We start from the raw sequence: 18,631 nt of genomic DNA on the forward strand, positions 1-18,631 counted from the left end.
AAAAAAAATTAATACCAGGAAGGCTGTGAAAAGTTGAACATTGTGTACATTGTGTATTTCAGACATTATAAGTGTATGTACATAATTTAACACCTAGTGTAATAGTAGTTTCTGGAAAAAGTATTCATGACCTCTGAGGATGATCCGTATTGATTGAAACATGTAAGGGTGATGAGTTTTCATGTGATAAAATTTAAATAGTCACACTGGACAGTGTTGTTTTTGTCTTTGTAACTGTTAGTGTGACAGACCAGAATGAAACAAATCAAATTCATAAAATATAAATTACAATAAAAGTTGAAGTCTTAAATAACCAGTTACCGAGTCAAAAGTATAGTTAAAAGTTGTATATGTTATGGTATTTGGAAGTTGGCAGTTGTAAATGTAATATATGTAATGCTTATACGGATGTATTATATACACAATGGCTAATGTGGTATTTGGAGGCCCGTTGTTATGTTGTATGTTATTATTAAATATTTTATACCTGGAAATAATATAGCATTGGTAACTATTATTGAATTACTTAGTGATTGTATATGGTATTGATTGAGTTATTATGGTAACCATGGGTGAAACATGTTGCAAACGTATCTCCTAGAGCTACTTANACCATTCCAGGACTGCCAACATGGACAGCACAGATAAACCTCTACAAATTCTACTTGTAAATCTGAGTGCACCATGAAGTGTGTTAACCAACCCACAAGTGTGCTAAATCAAGATGATCCCCTGACACTGAGTTTGGAACTACAAGAGGCACTAAACTTTAGTGATGCACAAACCTGCTGGTTGCTCTCCGACTGAACTCATACGCTCCTCACCAATGACTGCTGCTGACATTTCATCTGCTGCAATGATATCAAGTGACAGCAAAGTCTTGCAAAATGCCAGTACTCTTTACCATTTCAACAGAGTGCTATACCCAAACACAGAAGAAGACTGGCATTGACACGTGTGTGTGTGTGTGTGTGTGGCCTTCTGCCCTTCCCAGCTTCATGCCACTTGCCTATTTCTGCTGATACACTTTGCACCCTATCCTCCGCTAGGCTGACCCTACAGCACTCACTCAACAATGGATTATCAGTGAATAGTGAAAAACTGTTGTGCCGAATTTGAGGAACTATTCTGCCACTCAGCAAAACTAAGAAACACCTCCATCAGGATGACAGATCTCTGGAATGAGATGTGTCTGAGGCCTCTAGAATACACGCATGGCTGCCTCAAAAATGTTCAGTCTCAGAACTGTATAGATAAATCTGTTACATACATCACATACAGGATGTCATCATAGAACATATAGCAGAGGCAGGGAATCTGTTACGTGTTTCTGTCTCGCTCTGACATCAGTTGTGATGACAGTCTCTCCACAGGCGCATCTCCAGAACTGTCAAACAAGTAGTAACAATTATACTATGCTTACATGATCATTAATAATAATCCATCTACAGGTTGGTTATTCAGATGCCTTTTCAAATGATCTTTTCACTAGGTATTTTGAAGGCTGCCTGCAGTCCCACTTTCTTCAAACCATGCTGTTCGATAAACTCATTGTTTCCTTGGTACTGACAAGATAACTAAACTGTGGCCTGGGAAGGAGGCCCAACCAGCTAGGATTCCTTACCTTATCCTGTAATCTGAGGACGGAAACAGCCCATAAATACGAATACTCTACATACTGCCAGCTTCAAACTACAGGAACATATATGATGAACATTACACATGCTGCTACATACCATAATTGTCCACTTACTGCAAAATCTTATGTCGACACGTTTTTAAAACTTAATACTGAAATTACATACGCCACACATTAATGAAATTTGGTTTAATTAAATCAAAAACTTCCACTCCATTCCACCTACTACGGCTCTGAAGACCTTGTGGACCTTGACCGCTTTTTTTCAGTATCTTAACAATCGGTAGGTCTCCTTCCACAGGGGATCAGCCGATCGGAAGGCCGCTACCTACACACACAACGCAAACAGACATCCATGCTTACTGTGGGATTCGAACCGACCATTGCAGTCTGCGAGTGAGGGAAAACGTTTCATAACTTTGGTGTCTTGGACAACAATACCATCCTAACCTACATCCATTTACGAAAATGGTTACCGCTACGGAATACTAACTAACCAGGATTACTAATAACTGCAGATCCGTGCTACAACTGTCCATGGATCAGTTTAGAAATGGTTAGCAGTTTTAGTAACTGCCATCTATATGCGAGTTTTACATTCCATGGCTATAATTCCGACACCGGTAGCTCAGTTGCTGTCAAATTCTCTACTATTCCGCGGGATAGCTCAGTTTTGAGCGTTTTGAGTTTTTGCACTTTGGCCGTTGTCCGGTACTCTATAGACCACAGGGTTGTTACGTCGATTACATAGAGCTAACCTCAATCACTGCGTTATATTATAATACATTAGTCTCACAAAGTAAATTCAAATTTAGTAAGGGTTCTGATGATGGTGGATGACACAGAATTACTGGGTTTTTGGACTTTTTCCATCATCCAGAATTCTAGGTAATAGAAGACACGACGTTTCGAAACTGGATCTGTTTCCGACTTCATGTGAGAAAGGAAGACGGAAACATATCAATTTCCACTTATTGAGATTAGCTCTTTCTAAGGGGCCCACCTGAGTAGGTTTCTTTTTCCTCACATGAAGATGGAAACAGATCCAGTTTCTGAAACGTCGTGCCCTCTATTACCTAGAATTCTGGACCACGGAAAAAGTCCAAAACCCCAGTATTTCTGTGTTCAAAGAAAGCCAATCAACTTATGATACCAAGTTATAAATATACCTCTACTTGCTATTTTACCACAGCATGGAAGATCTTCTTTTAAATTCTAATGCTTATTTTGTATCCCCATATCATTCTGCTGTCTCTCCGTGATTAATGCTGAAGCTGAAGCTAGTGACCAGAGACTGTTTTGGGAGAATTTTCTTGGATCCTCAAAAACATCGGATCTCCCCCACAGCCCATCAGATTTACAATGAACTGACAAGACAAGACAAGACAAGACAAGACAAAAAGCAAAGAGTTGAGACCAAGTTTCTGAAAATCATCGTTGTCAGCGAGATGGGCACGCAGACACATCCGTATCCCACCAGCTCTAAACAAAAGGACATGGGGCTATGTCAGAGTGCAACACAACACATTTGGAAAGGAAAGAGATTCAATCACATACACAGCCACACTATGAGTAACTGCATAGCAATTTTGTTGTACGTTAAGAGACAGCAAGTACATACACGTATAAGTTGATGCACTGCAATCAGATACGTGACTACAGATAGCCCAAAATGTCTTAGCAGTACAGGCAACAATGCATTTGGATACAGTCCACATGTGCAAATCATCATCATCATCATCATCATCATCATCATCATCATCAGTAATCTGTCAAGACGACAGGTCCACAGTCTCTTCCGAAACAATTCCTCCACTTGATGTGATCTAGAGCTTTCTCCTTCAAATGACACTATCCTCTTCTGTCCCGAAGGTCATCCAGCATCTTCTTACGTCTTCTTCCTCGTCTTCTTGTCACTTCTATCCACCCATCTATCTTTCCTTCAATAACTTCTTTTAGAAGGCAGTTTCTGCGTAAAACATGACCAATCCAATTAGCCTTCCATTTTCTTATTTCGTGTAGGATATTCCTCTGCTCACTGACTCTAATTAACACTTCTTCATTTCTCACATAATCGGTCCAACTGATCTTCTCCATNTTCCAATCAGGCACATGTTTGCATACAGTCAAACGCTGATTAGAAATTGTATTTTAGCATTTTGCTACACCAGTTGAATCACCATGTGGGTGAAACATGTTGACTATGTGGTGATCTGACCAATGACTGGTGAAGATGTACTTACTCAAAACAGGAATTAATCTGCAAGGTAGAAGTTCTTACACACAATATTAATAATACAGTTCCATCAACAATGCAACTCCTTTATTCTTTCCTTTTCATTTTCCCCTTTTCAGCGTGTTTTGGCCCCAACCAGTCATCATCAGATATCTTAATTTGACAAAACTGTTATGCTGTATTGAATATCACTCATTAACTTCACACGTAACTGCAATATTCGGTGATATTAATGTTGTAGTCACAATCTAGCTGACATTAGTTGAATTACCACATACCATAATTTACTTTCTATTAAAATTCAATAAAATTTAAAATTTATGTTTCCTTTTTCTTAAAATTTCGAAAATGCTTTTTACACCCCACAACATCTACTACAAGAGAGGAAAACACCATATGCTGGTGGAGAGAATGACCTACAGACAAGGGGCAAAAAAGTAACAACAACAACAGGATTACATGTAGAAAACAACAGACCGCTGCTACAATATAAACATCCAAGGAAAGGATCGAAATACATTGTCTGGACAAGTGAACGACATCCTAGTGAGGTGTAAAAAGAATTTTACAAAATTTTAAGGAAAAAAAGCATACATTTTAAATTTTAATGATTTTTAATTAATCTAATAAATAGTAAATTACAGCATATGGTAAGTCAATTAGTGTTAGCTAGATTGTGACCATAACATTAATATCATAGAATACTGCAGTTACATGTTAAGTGAATAAGTGATATTCAATATAGTATAAGAGTTTTTGGTAAATTAAGATACCTGATGATGGCAGGCTGGGGCCCAAATATATGGTAAAAGGGAAAGAATAAAATAGTCGCATTATTGATGGAACTGTATTAATAATATTCTGTGTAAAAGATATAGTAATGCAACAGGCTGCTTAGATATAATATTGCAAGGCAGAATTTCTGAATCACAAAACTGTCTTTAGTGATATATTGAATTGCTTACTGCAGGGCCAGGTGGAGTATAAAGTTTTCTTCCAGCATGCTATACTACCTCATGGTAGATTGTAACATCTGCAACTGGTTCACGCTTGTATCTTGTATTGACTGCATGGAATTCTGAATATTTATGAAACACTTCCAAATTATTGACTGGAAATGTTCTTAGGGCCAATAAACACTCCAAAGCTAGAAATAGCAAATCAGGCATCTTAACTGGTTATCTGTTCTTTGCACCTACCAGCCTTGATTCTAACAGCCTTCTGTTAAAGCAGACTTTCTCAACTGGTGGCTCCCTGCGACCCTAGGGTTGAGCAAGAAATCATGGAGAAAAAAAATATATATAGTTTTCACATTTGTGCTTATGTGTGTTTATATTAATAAAGACAACTAAAGCTATCTATTTCCTATATTTGGAGTTACAAGTTATATCAAAAATAATATTTGCTTATTGCCTTTTTTGATCATTAAAATTTTCTATGGTTTTTCAGGATTTAAACAAGTTATTTGACCATTTCAATAATATTCATAACATAAGACCAATTAATATTTAAATTAATTGGAAATAAGTATGCCAAAATTGAGACACATAGTTCACTGTAGTCATATTCATTCTCTTTTGTTAACTTGTATCAGAGGCTGCGGCGAATGAAGACAGGCATGAATGGGGGGGCGGACATTTGGTGGTTAACAACACTGTCACAGAGGAATATTGTACCTGCGTGTTATAAACATTGTGTAAGTTCAAATTTGTAGGTTGCTTTGTGCGAGGTTCTCATATATTTTTGCGATTTTCTAGTTTAGTTATCTATTATGCCATTCTATTTCACATTTTATTAACCCTCATGTTTTACACAAGTGTCTGATGGTCCTATGTGACGATTTTTGAAGAGGAGGCATGTGATAAAAGAGGGGGACTTAAGTCCCAGGCATATAAACAATTCTGATGGGGATAGTAATGAAATATCATAAACCTCTGACAAATTTCACTGCATAAATGTAACAACTCACACATAAATTGTCTGTCTGCATAATGAAAGCTGTTTATCAGTGGGCTTTACATGAGCTGGTGATTCAGTCTGTCTTGTTCCACTGTGCCTCGCCGGTGGCAAATGATTTATAAATGCAACAATTGCTCCAGCAAAATTGAATTGGTTGGGTAGGGCTGGAGATAGTACACAACAGGACTTCCTTACCGCCTGAATACAAAGGAAGAAGTTTGCAGGAGAGGGTATGTTCAATTTGTAAACAAATAAGTTGTAGAGAAAGCTCTGCAGAAACACAAGGATAGAAATTGACATTTCATGGATGAAAAACTTACAGTGACTGGGGCATATTGAAACACTGGATGTAATCAGACGGCATGGTAGGGATTTGGAATTATATGTTAAAAGGCAAAAGATCTAAAGGACAACTCAAATCAAGATGGCTTACCCATATGAGTATGGATGATATAACAAGCAGGAGAAACTTGTGGGCTCAAGATGTAAAGCTGTGGCGGTGCAGGTATATTTGGATGTTTCTCATGCATCATCTCACCGCTTAATGGAAACTAGACTAGAGTCTCAGGAGACCAGACTGAGGTGCCCTACCCAAGTGGCTGATAATAATACAAATAGGGGAACAGTATGGACAGAGGTGCTAGGTTAAGAATTGTGGGTAGGCAAACACAGTTGGAGGCGTTTCATCGATAAACCCACCGTTTAGTGGAATCAATGACAGCAGAAGAGACACGAGGTACTTCAAAGGAAATTAAATGTTTGGAGTGTTTTCAAACCAGTACAATCATGTGTAAAGTAAAGGTAAAGTTGTCCCTCTGCTTAACTGATTAAGCAATGTGTCATAAAAATATATGACTTTGTCACTTAGTGGAAGCGAGTGGTCGTCTCCATGCCCCAGCTGCTTTACCCCTGGTCCCAACTGGATAGGAGGCCGGGTGGACCCCAGTATCAGTCTGGGCACTGGAGTAGAGAAAAATTTTGCCTCTGCTGCGAATTAAGCACTGGTCATCCAGCCAGTAGCTGGTCACTATACCGACTGAGGAATCCTGGCTCTCTATTTATAACAACAACAATAATACTAACAACGACAGCAAAAGCAGCAGCAGGCAACGGTGGTGGTAGTGGTGATGGTGATGATGATGATGATGATGATGATGATAATGCAGTGTGGTTTGAATACTTAGCTGTGGAAGTGATGAAGTAACTAACTCTAGAGCTGGATCCTTCTTTAGAAGCCAGCAGTTGCTCAGCCACTCAATTCCCAGAATTTTTTCAAATTCAAGGCATATACCTCCATACTGAGGCATCCAGGGCCAAAAGCATTTCACACACAGAGGGGCTGTTAAAACACCCAGACGATACTGCACGGTTATATTTGAAAATGGAACCCAATTCTGTGTATAGAGCCAGGATAGCGCAGCCGGTATAGCAACTGGCTAAGGGCTGAACAACCAAGGAATCGGAGTTTGAGTCCCAGTGGGGGCAAGAATTTTAAATTTTCTGTGTCATCCAAACCGGCTCTGAGGTCCACGCAGCCTCCTATCCAATGAGTACTGGGTGCTCTTCCCCCGGGGGTAAAGTGGCAGGTGCATGAAACTGACCACTCAGCTCCAACTAGTGCCAAGGTCAAGAAAACGTGGATCCATACATCCACTCTCCCATACATCTTCATTGCGTAGTGCTTAATTACTTAAGCACAGGGATAAGTTTACCTTTTTTTTTACCCAAATCTGTGTTTATCTTAACAATCTGGCTTCACTATAGCACGGAATGTTACGAAGTGGGCCTGTCATGTAAATGCAAGGCCACTGAGTGACCATCACTGCACATGTGACATGTTTCATGCAAGAATTATTTTAATATTCCTGGACTTGTAGAATGTAAAGGAGGGAGTTGGTGATGAATGAGGATCTTTCAGGTTCTATAAAGAGAGAACTTCTTGAACAACTGAATACTCAATAGTGATGGCCAGGCACTAAGAATATATTTACCAGGAACCAATTAAAGTTAGCTTTTATCCTGTTTAGCCAAAGAACGATGCATTTCCCATTGTTTCAAATTATTAGCTATGTGGTCTGAAAGAACTGACTTCAGACGAAGCATATGATTTCACGTCAGTGGTCTGCACTGTTACAGTATTCTTTGTTTCAGCACATTTTGGACATTCACTATACCATCTTGCAAACGGTCACCGACAAAAACATTTGACATCCTTTACATATGCCGCAGAATGTAGTGTAATAAGCACTGAATGACAGTCACACATCTTTGGTGCGTTTCATCATGTCCATCTGTATGTCTGCAATATCACACTGCCTTGCCTATGTTAACCAAACTGCGTTTCACAGACCAATACCAAATTTTATCAAGATTTTATTTTATTTTGGTCTAGTTTCTTCATTTTTAGGGGACGTGTTACTGCATGCATCAGAATTTAGGTGTAATTGCGGTTCTCTGACAGATTTTGATCAGATTTTATCCATGTTCATATATTATATTACCGTGACTGTGTGCGGTTCCTTCCACTTAAGTTGATTTTAAACCCCTATACTATACAAGCAATATATTACGTAACGTTTGCAAGTAACACGTCATTTCGAGAAAATCACTTAGCATTAAAACGATAATGAGCATTTAAGTAGCCATCATCAAAATTCTTGTCCCAATTCCTGTTATCGGCCTGAGCTTGATAATCTGGTCAATTTACAGCCATTTACGCTAGCAGAGGGGAGAAAAACTAAGCATTTGCAGCCCCCCAAAGGGTGTTTTTTTAAATAATCAAGACTGAATAAATAAAGTAAACTGCCAATATACCAACATCTTTGAAGTTAGCAAAATATTCTTAAACGGTTTAAACGTGCTTGTGAGCAAATATTTTGCCTGCTCCTCCCCTTGGAAAATCTTTTGCAGGGGCGTTATATTTACAGCAGACTGACGTCACGCATAAGCAAAATAACATGTTTAAGGTTGACCTGATAAAAATTCTTATCCAGTCACTATATATGGCAACTGAGCTCTGTAAAAAATTTGTCGAAATCCAAAGGAACGATAACAGGATGCAATCTGGCAGAATCGTCTAGGCTAAGCTACGGCCCAGAACGACTGTTTCGCCAAAATGAATATCAGGAAACGATAATAACATGAGGTAATTATAGTACAGAAATGCCACCAGGCTGTTCTTATTGGAGATATTCAAAATGTCGGCCATTAGTGCCCAGACAGAAGACGGGACACGCTGTATATGTATGTATAATGTATTTCCGTTCATACTGAATTGAACTGAGCTTAGTATAAACTGGTAGTTGCGTACCTAAAAATGATTTCAATTACCAAATGTTTAAAAATCAGCACAATGAAAATAAAAAGACCGGTATACAGACACGAAGAAACTAACAGGCATGCAGGAACTGTCAAGGAAGATTGCGAATAACTGTAACAATGTTTTCAGTTTCGGAGATGCACCGTTCTTTGTTTCACCCGCTCGCCACGGTGAGGCACAGGATATGAGCGGGGACCTGAAACAAAAGAAGCAAACAAAAGGAAACTTCAGTATGAACACCAGCGAACAGAATTTGTACTAACAGAATGAACACACAAGCTTACCTCTGCTGTTGGTAGTCTTGCCATGTCTTCTGTAAGACGTCTTCTTTTCAATATAAAATTCTTCACAGAAAATGCTGTACGTTTTAATATCTTCGATCGTGGAAGCGTACGACTCGTACAACCGAGTACACCATTTGTTCACTGCAGTTGTCCCCGTTAAAATGGAAAATACGATTAAACTGAACGATAAATATATGCCGTTCGGTGCAGAAATAAAACAAACGACATAACGAAGGAAAGCTTTCCGTTTTCATTCAAGTCTTGAGCACTCATCGAAAAAAAGTCGACGGATTCTCTCGAAAAATAAACTCACATTCTTATTTTTTTTAATTCGCTTAGTGGGGGGTGGAGTCAAACTGGATCCACTCAGCACGCCGGCCTCTGATTGGCCTATTGTCGCCTGCCCCGGGTCTTTATTGTGATGATGGAGTATTTGGTGGAATGAAGATTGGCAGGGGAAACCGAAGTACTTGGAGAAAACCTGCCCAAGCGCCACTTTGTCCACCACAAATCCCACTTGCCCAGACCCGGGATCGAACACGGGCCGCCGCGGTGGGAAGCCAGCGACTAACCGCTTGAGCTATGGCGCGGCCCAACTCACATTTATCGGGTTAGAAAGAGGTTCCTTTCAAGACGAAACGAAAATACAGGAACACGGTAAAATGCGAGACTTTCTGTCTCATGGTAAGAATTTGCCATCGTAAAATGAAATTTTATCTTGTGTCGCATAGCCTAGCGGCTATTTACAGAATTATCCAACGTTAACATACTCAATTAAAACGAATACAACATATTCTTTTTCCAAAGAGAAGTTTCTTTTTACGGCAGTTAAGTTGTTGTCGCGTAAAATCCAAACTCCGACAACAATCGTCGACTTTTACTGACACGTGAAATATAATCGTCACAAATTCAGGTGTGCTTCTCAAGAAATAACAATGTAACACCCTCATATTATCGTCTCACCTGATGCGTTTCATTGTGATGACAAACGCTGTCTTCTCCGTTGCTGAAGCTGCAGCAATTTTGACTTACCTTGTGCAATTCTTCATGATGACAATCGATGTCTTCTTTTACGCAGATGCTGGAGCACATTTTATTGACTCACCTTATGCGTTTCCTCATTTCAACATTTTATAAATTGAATACAGAGCACAATACGAGTACACACAAACAAACATAATATGTCATCAAATTGAATATGCAGCACAATACACACAAATATAACACGTAATCAGTTTGAATATGCAGCACAATACACACAAAGAAACATAACGTGTCATCATAAATATTAATGTCTGCTTTAGATATGCCTGTTACATACAGATCCAGTTCCTTATCTTTCAACATTGAATTGAAAGACTCTTGAAAGCAAAATGAAGTTTTGCTTTATTGGATCTTTGTCCCTCCAATGCGAGTTATTCACAGAGAGAGATTGTCAAAGTTCTTTTTATCCCTCTCTCTCTCGCATTGATTTCATTGTTGTGCCGACCGAACCCTGTCAAGTTGCACCCTGTGGCATAAAAAAAAGACACACAGAAATACTTAAAACTAAACCCTACTAAACCGACACGAAGCCTAACTTCACGCAGCCTAACCAGAAATCCTATCATGGGCACCTAACGGGGAGGGCGGGAGGACAACATCTTACAAACTAGAATAAAAAGATATAATTTCCACAGGGTGTCCAACTCGACCTTAACCTAAGCCCTGAGTCATGGCGGCTACCGCAGCGAATCCAGAGTACACTTGGCACGGTACTATGTTATCGTGACCAGCCTGGGGCCGGACTGGACCACAATGAGACCGTGTGTGCTATGGTACCTTTATTTACTGCGAGTACCCAACCCCATCCTCCTGCGGATGGGCCCTCAATCGCTAAAGGTTCCGAAACGGCACTCTTTTGGTTTCAACTTTACGGTTTGAGCGTTGCTCCTCCTCCCTTGCGTGGTTCCTGGTTCCAAGTCTGCACCTGGTGGACGCTGTCTCCATTGGAAGTATCACAACACTATCACAAACACTCAGAGAGCCGTTGTAATCACACACACAATATCTGTATTCACTCACATTAACACACGGCGAACATGATGTCACACGAAATAACACTCGCGAACCACACACTACAAACCTGAATACCACAAACACAGTTTGCCTGATAATTCTGAATTTGGCTAGAGAACATTGTCTCGTTATATATCTGGTAACGCACGTAAATGTGTTCAGATAGATTTCTGTTCTGTATGCCTTAAATATGACAGGTTTAGTATCCGAAACTGAAGATGGAGCTTTATTTTCTCGGAATGTTGTTAGTTGAATCACTACGCCTGTTCAGTACCCAAATACTGTTAACAGTAATGTAACTTGTAACTTAAACAGTAATGTAACTTTGTAACTTAAACATAACACGATAGAGTAAAATATTTTTGTGTGAAACAATACCATTCCTATTTCCTATAAATATAATAAATACCTAGAGTTATGTATCTCGAAACATAAAGGCCTAGCGATGCAAAGTTGTGACCTAAATGTGCAACTATACTTAAATTATTTTACAGCTGACGTTAGATGAAAATTTGTATGGGCGGATATTTCTGAGGAAAATCACGAGAATATCATGGCCTTAGAGGGAGATTGTGTTCACTGGCGTATGAAGAAAGCTCATATCGGCAATTCTGAGGAAAATCACGAGAATTTCAGGGCCTTAGAGGGAATCTGTGTTTACTGGCATATGAAGAAAATTTATATTAGCAATTCTGAGGAAAATCACTAGAATCTCAGGGCCTTAGAGGGAGGCCGTGTTCACTGACATATGAAGAAAGCTTATATTGGCAATACTGAGGAAAATCACGAGAATGTCAAGGACTTAGGGGAAGGCCGTATTCACTGACATACGAACAAATGTTATATTGGTAATTCTGAGAAAAATCACTAGAATCTCAGGGCCTTAGAGGGGGAGGCCGTGTTCACTGGCATATGAAGTAAATTTATATTGGCAATTCTGAGGCAAATCACGAGAATCTCGGGGCCTTAGAGGGAGATTGTGTTCACTGGTATATGAAGAAAACTTATATTGACAATTCTAAGAAAAATCACGAGAATCTCAGGGCCTTAGATGGAGGCCGTGTTCACTGACATATGAAGAAAGCTTATATTGGTAATTCTGAGGAAAATCACGATAATTTCAGGGCCTTAGATGGAGGCCGTGTTCACTGACATATGAAGAAAACTTATATTGACAATTCTGAGGAATGCAAGAGAATCTCAGGGCATTAGAGGGAGGCCGTGTTCACTGGCATATGACCAGAAGCTCTTATATTGGCAATTCTGAGGAAAACCACGTGAATCTCAGGGCCTTAGAGGGAGTCTGTGTTCACTGGAATATGAAGAAAAGTTATGTGAGCAATTCTGAGGAAAATCACGAGAATCTCAAGGCATTAGAGGGAGTGCTTACTGGCATATGAAGAAAGTGTATATTGGAATTTCATTCTGAGGAAAACCACGTGAATCTCAGGGCCTAAGATGCAGGCAGTGTTCACTGGCATTTGTCCATCTGTCTGTCTGCCTGTCACACCCAACAAATCTGTACCTTCCGTTGATATTATCGCAATACTTTTGTATTGCTAATGCTTCAGTAAGCATGAAACTGCTTTAGTTCTTATGCTCAGCCCCGGGTACCAATTGAAATGAAAAATGCAGTTTAAATCAATTTCAATTAACCAAGTCGCAGACGTTAGAGACTAAAATTTAAGACTGGTAACTAGAAATTAATGAGCAGGTGTTACATAAAATCTGCCGTTTTACATTCTTGCTAAGATCTGCATAAGGCTCACTGTACTCTAAGCTAGTAATAAGATTAATGTGTTTATATAATTATGGGTAATTATTATTATAAATTATAATGACCATGTTTCAGAATGTCCAGCCAGATTGCAAATGTGCTTTGATGATTCTTCCCGAACCGCATATCACAGTTTATGAAACGCTGGTGCAATAAAATTGTGATTTTGTATCGGCAGAGAATTAACAGGTTCATTAATTTATCCAGAGCATGTGATGTTTAATTAACCGCTGTCAATTTTAAAAGGGAATCCAAAGATTTTGTTTCTAGAAGTAAACCACCCAATGGCAGTGGGCACATATGAACGTACAAATCGTGCAGTATTAAGATAGTGGTTGCCGGCCATGCATAAGCAGAGAGAAATACAACTACAATATTAAAGAAATGTTAGTTAGTAGTGAATTAGTCAGATAGTTGGTAATTTGTACGCTCATGTGTGGTACTTGCCATAAAATAATTTCTATATCTAACTGTGACGTCATTTGTGACGATCAGTGGTATTGCTTTATGAATCTAGTTACAGCCTAACTGCCGACTGAAGGAACAAATTCCATTTCACACCAATTAAACAGTTTTGAATAATTTCAAAAAGCATTAAGCAATGACGTAATATGTTTAGTACAATCATATAATTTAGATAACTAAGAAATGTTAAAATATTTTAAATGTTGCTTGAATCGTAATAAGACAAAGAATTCACACAAAACTCTTTTCCTCTGAATATTCTCAAAATTGACAAGTTTTTAGCCCAGCCGGTATTTAAGGTACGCGTTCTTTACTTGTATCATGCTTGTCCGTCTGTCGGTGGCAAAATGTCAGGGGCTCTATCCATGAACTGGTCTGACGAATATTTACACTGAGCTGCCTGATTACACCAATTGTTTTGAAACAGACTGCTTCACCGGGACTGATGATTTACTAGAAGATATGTTTGAACTTCACTTCGTTGAATTTTTCACCACAGTGCTTAAAAACTGGTAGATCTTTCTCACGACATTGTATCAACTACATAAGTTCCTTAGCGTCAGGCTGAGTTCAAATCGGCAGTAAACGATCATTAGGGGCGTCACACAAGAGCAGTGAAGACTCGTATGTCTTGTGAAGGGCAGAAACACCTTAGTGTACGCGTCCTGAGCTATATTTACTTACGTCCTGATGTGATAAACAGAGCAGTCGAAACAAAATAATATTCAGGACAATTCAAATTACAATAGGCAGCGCGACACAGCAGTGGAAACAGAATGATGAATAAGACAAATGGGAACCCATCAACATATGCTGCACCGTGTTTCAAGTGAAAGACATCAAGTTAATGATTTCGATCTGAATGCAGAGAAAATAATTGTATACAAATTCTTAGTGATAAACCCTGAAGTGAAGATACCACTAAAAAACCTAGACATCGATGGGAAGATGGATCTCACATAAATAGGACGTAAGGTTGTGGACTGGATTCATCTCGCTCAGGTCAGAGACCAGTAGCAGGCTCTTGTGAACACAGCAACGAACTTGGAGTTGAAGAGAATGGTGAGAATTTCGATAGTAGCTGAGCAACTACTGAAGTCTCAGGAAGGGCTCATATTGGTGGAGTTCTCTCATTAGTTAGCTAGACATTATTAGCAATACCATAACACAACACAACAGTAGAATTGTAGGTGAAATGGTCAAGAATATTTTTAAGGCAGAGACCACTAGGAAAACCTGAAGTAGATGGAAAGATAATATTAAAATTGTTCCCAAAAATAGGATGTGAGAATGTGAACTGGATTATTCTGGCTCAGAATAAGGACCGGTGGAGGGGTCTTGTGAACACGGTAATGAACCTTGCGGTCTCCATAAAATGGTGGAAACTTCTTGAGTGGCTGAGCAACTACTGGCTTCTCAGGAAGGACTCAGCTGCATGGAATCAGTTTTGCAGTTAGGTGGTGAGATACAGTTAGCAATAACCTGCCCAAGACAACATTAGAACTGCGGGTTAAGCAGTGAGTATGTCGCTGAAAGCAGGCCCACTGATAAGACTGAACTGGGCTCTGAAATTGAGCCTGAAGGAACAAGGCTCTTATGCAGAACTGCAACATTCTCTCTTGCAGTGCCCGTAACAGGCCACGTTCTGGGAAGAGCAGTGATGATACAGTGAGAGATGTTTTTGATGACTTCAAGCGATGGGGAAGGATGCTGCCGTGGCCAGTTCAAGGTGTATCAGTCTTGGCCGTCTTGACAACGCGTCGAAACGGCAGTTGGAAACACTAACATTATTGCTGAATGTTTTGTATTCATATTACTTACAAATAATTCTATTTATAGAATAGTTTGATATCATCAGCTGTTCATACAACAGCTATATAGTAAAACTAACCTCTTTTTTCTTAATGCTAGTTGGGTGGGACTAAGTCCATTGTACTGCGGCCACTTCTGGCCTATTGTACCAGCCCCAGATGATAGGTGAGGGTGATTGTGGAGCAATTGGTGGAATGAAGATTGGCAGGGTAAAGCGAAGTACTTGGAGAAAAGCTGCCCCAGCGCCACTTTGTCCACCACAAATCCCACTTGACCAGACCAGGGATCGAACCCGGGCCGCCGCGGTGGGAAGCCAGCGACTAACCGCTTGAGCAATGACACGGCCTAGAACTAACCTATCTCTGTTAAGTTCCAATTGTTACTTATAAATTAAAAATTATAAATAAAGAATAATTACAAATAATCTCATTAAGAAAGATATTGAATGTAGTACCTCAGTGTGAGATGATTTACATAATAATTATAATAACCTAACTTTTCTAAGAATTCGCAAACTCTTTCGAGTTTCATTTGTTACATATAAATAATTACAGTTAAATAGTAATTATAAATAACCCCATTAAAGGGATACTGACTGTAGTACTTCTCTATCAGGTTGTTCCTATAACAGTTATAGAATAAAACTAACTTTTCTAAGGTTTCTGCTGTTCTTTCTAACTCCACTTATGTTACTGAAAATAATAACTCTAATGAAAGAATAATTATAAATAATCTCATTAAGAAGAGCACTGAATGTAGAACTTGGGCGTCAGATTGTTTATATATACTAGTTATATAATAAAACTAACCGTTCTAAGATTTCTAAAGCTCTTTTGAGCTCCACTGATGTTACTTAGAGGTATAAATAATAATTATAATTAAAGTAGAAATAATCTCATTAAGCCTCATAGGCCTACTAAATATGTTGCAATCTCGAAATGTTGTATGCGAAAAATAGCTGCATCACAGTACTGTCACTTTAGAACACAAAATTTGATTCCGTAACTGGTATTTCCATAATAATTTACTGCTCCTTTAAACTAATTTAGACTGTATTGCTTGGCATTGGAACTTTTACGTCGTTAATATTAAAATGGCGGCAATACAAATGTATGGCCTCCAATGACAAAATGTGATATAAAAATGGCTACATCCGGCCGCCGCCAAAGGCACTAAATTAATTAAATATTTCGTAAATATTATAATACAGTATTTCTATCCAGAAGGAAAGCAAACTTCTATCTGAAATTCTGACTTTAAAATCTAGAAAATAAATTACTATGAACTTTACAAAGTATCGTAATTATTAATTTATAATATTAAGCTTGTAATTTATATTTATTCTAGAAAGCTCCTCATGCCGCCAAAAGCCCCGGAAATCCAATATGGCTACAAGCAAATGCAGTAAACACTACATCTTAATACGAGTATGTGAACAGGTAAATTACAAATTATACAGTTCGTAGAAAGCAGTGGATTCGTTAGGACTCTAAAATTTTACAAACAAATGCTTCTGAACTTCTAAATAAATTGCTCCTTTTAGCATATCGCAAATATTTCAGTTTTTGTCTCTTCAAAAAACCGCCAAAATTACCGCCAGATTTGCAACTTCTTCACATTAATTAACTTATGCAAATAGTAATTATACATTTAGTAGTCATGATATATGCGACTTAAATCGAAATTATAATGCAAAAATATATGAAAGTCTTGCGAAATGTGTAATTCTCACTTCCCTGCTATTACAAACAGCCTACTTCGTGAAGTACGAAGACTTGTTTGTTCACCAACCTATGCAAAGTCGTTTCTGAATGATTTTATAGTGCATTTAGCTCAACTCAATTAATACAAAGCTACAAATACTTGCAAATCATGTAATTAACACAACTCACGGGAACAAACGCTGTCCTAGCTGCACAAGATATGCAAGCAAAGCTGCAGAATCGGAGCACACGCTTATCACATCTTACCACCCTCACACGTAACGGCTCTCTGACCTGTGCGAATGACACGTCATAATAAGGGAGGGGGTTTCAAGATGTCACTCCTATCGATAGTAAAAGCCTANAGAGATAAATGAATAAGAAAAATGACATGATATCATTTGACGATTCTTTAATTAAGTTTCTCGGGCTGAATGCTACAAACGAAAATAACGATAAATTTACTCCCGCATCTTAAGTTGTACCCTCTGGACGTGTATAGTGGCGTGGAGGTCATTCTCGAAGTACATGAAGGAGAGCCACAAGCCCCTGTAAGAGAGGACCTAACAATATTTATTTTGTGCCCCCATATCCGACAGACTTGTGGAGGTGAATTCAAATAGGAAATGCTTGTTCTACTGGTGATCGAACCTCAATTCTCTAGTCCCATGGCCTGTTATGTTACTGACAGGGCTATACCAGCTTATCTGATGTTGTATTTTAGCGTCCTGTTGCACTGATTTTCATCCATGATATGTATACAGTGGCCGTCTTGTAGTGCACTCAATTTCACCTGTTACTTCACGACATGTTTCGGCAACATAGTGCCATCATCAGGTGCCCTAATTACGCTAATCTATTGCATTGCTTGCCATTATATGTCTTTATAAACTTATTTAAAAAGTATTAAAAAGTGCGTATTCGTCAACTATGATAAATTTACACACACTAAAACTTGTTAAGATTATTCATCTTATGTCTTAATTAAAACTTGCGTGTGGTTCTTCCACTGTGGGGGTCGTTTTTCTTATATTCTGTGTAAACCGTGTCTTGTAATGTGAACACTCGCAGCTAGAAAGGGAACACACATCACAAGACACGGTTTACACAGAATCGACGACTTATGTGTGTACGATTCCATTTCTGTAACCATTGCAATTGTTAACATTTATCAATAAAAATAACATCTAATCAAAAAATGCCTAATTGAGTCTGGCCCATTCTGTATATACTTACTTACTTATGGAGCTCAGCCCTTCTTGACGAGAAGCCAAATATGCAGCTACTCACGAATTTTTAAGCCCTTTATGGAACCCGAAAGTCCATTATCGTGTTCACAAGAGCCCTCCACATGTCCCTATCCTGAGCCAGATCAATCT

This window comes from Cryptotermes secundus, unplaced genomic scaffold (assembly GCF_002891405.2).
Source record: "Cryptotermes secundus unplaced genomic scaffold, Csec_1.0 scaffold7, whole genome shotgun sequence".
NCBI classification, from domain to species: domain Eukaryota; kingdom Metazoa; phylum Arthropoda; class Insecta; order Blattodea; family Kalotermitidae; genus Cryptotermes; species Cryptotermes secundus.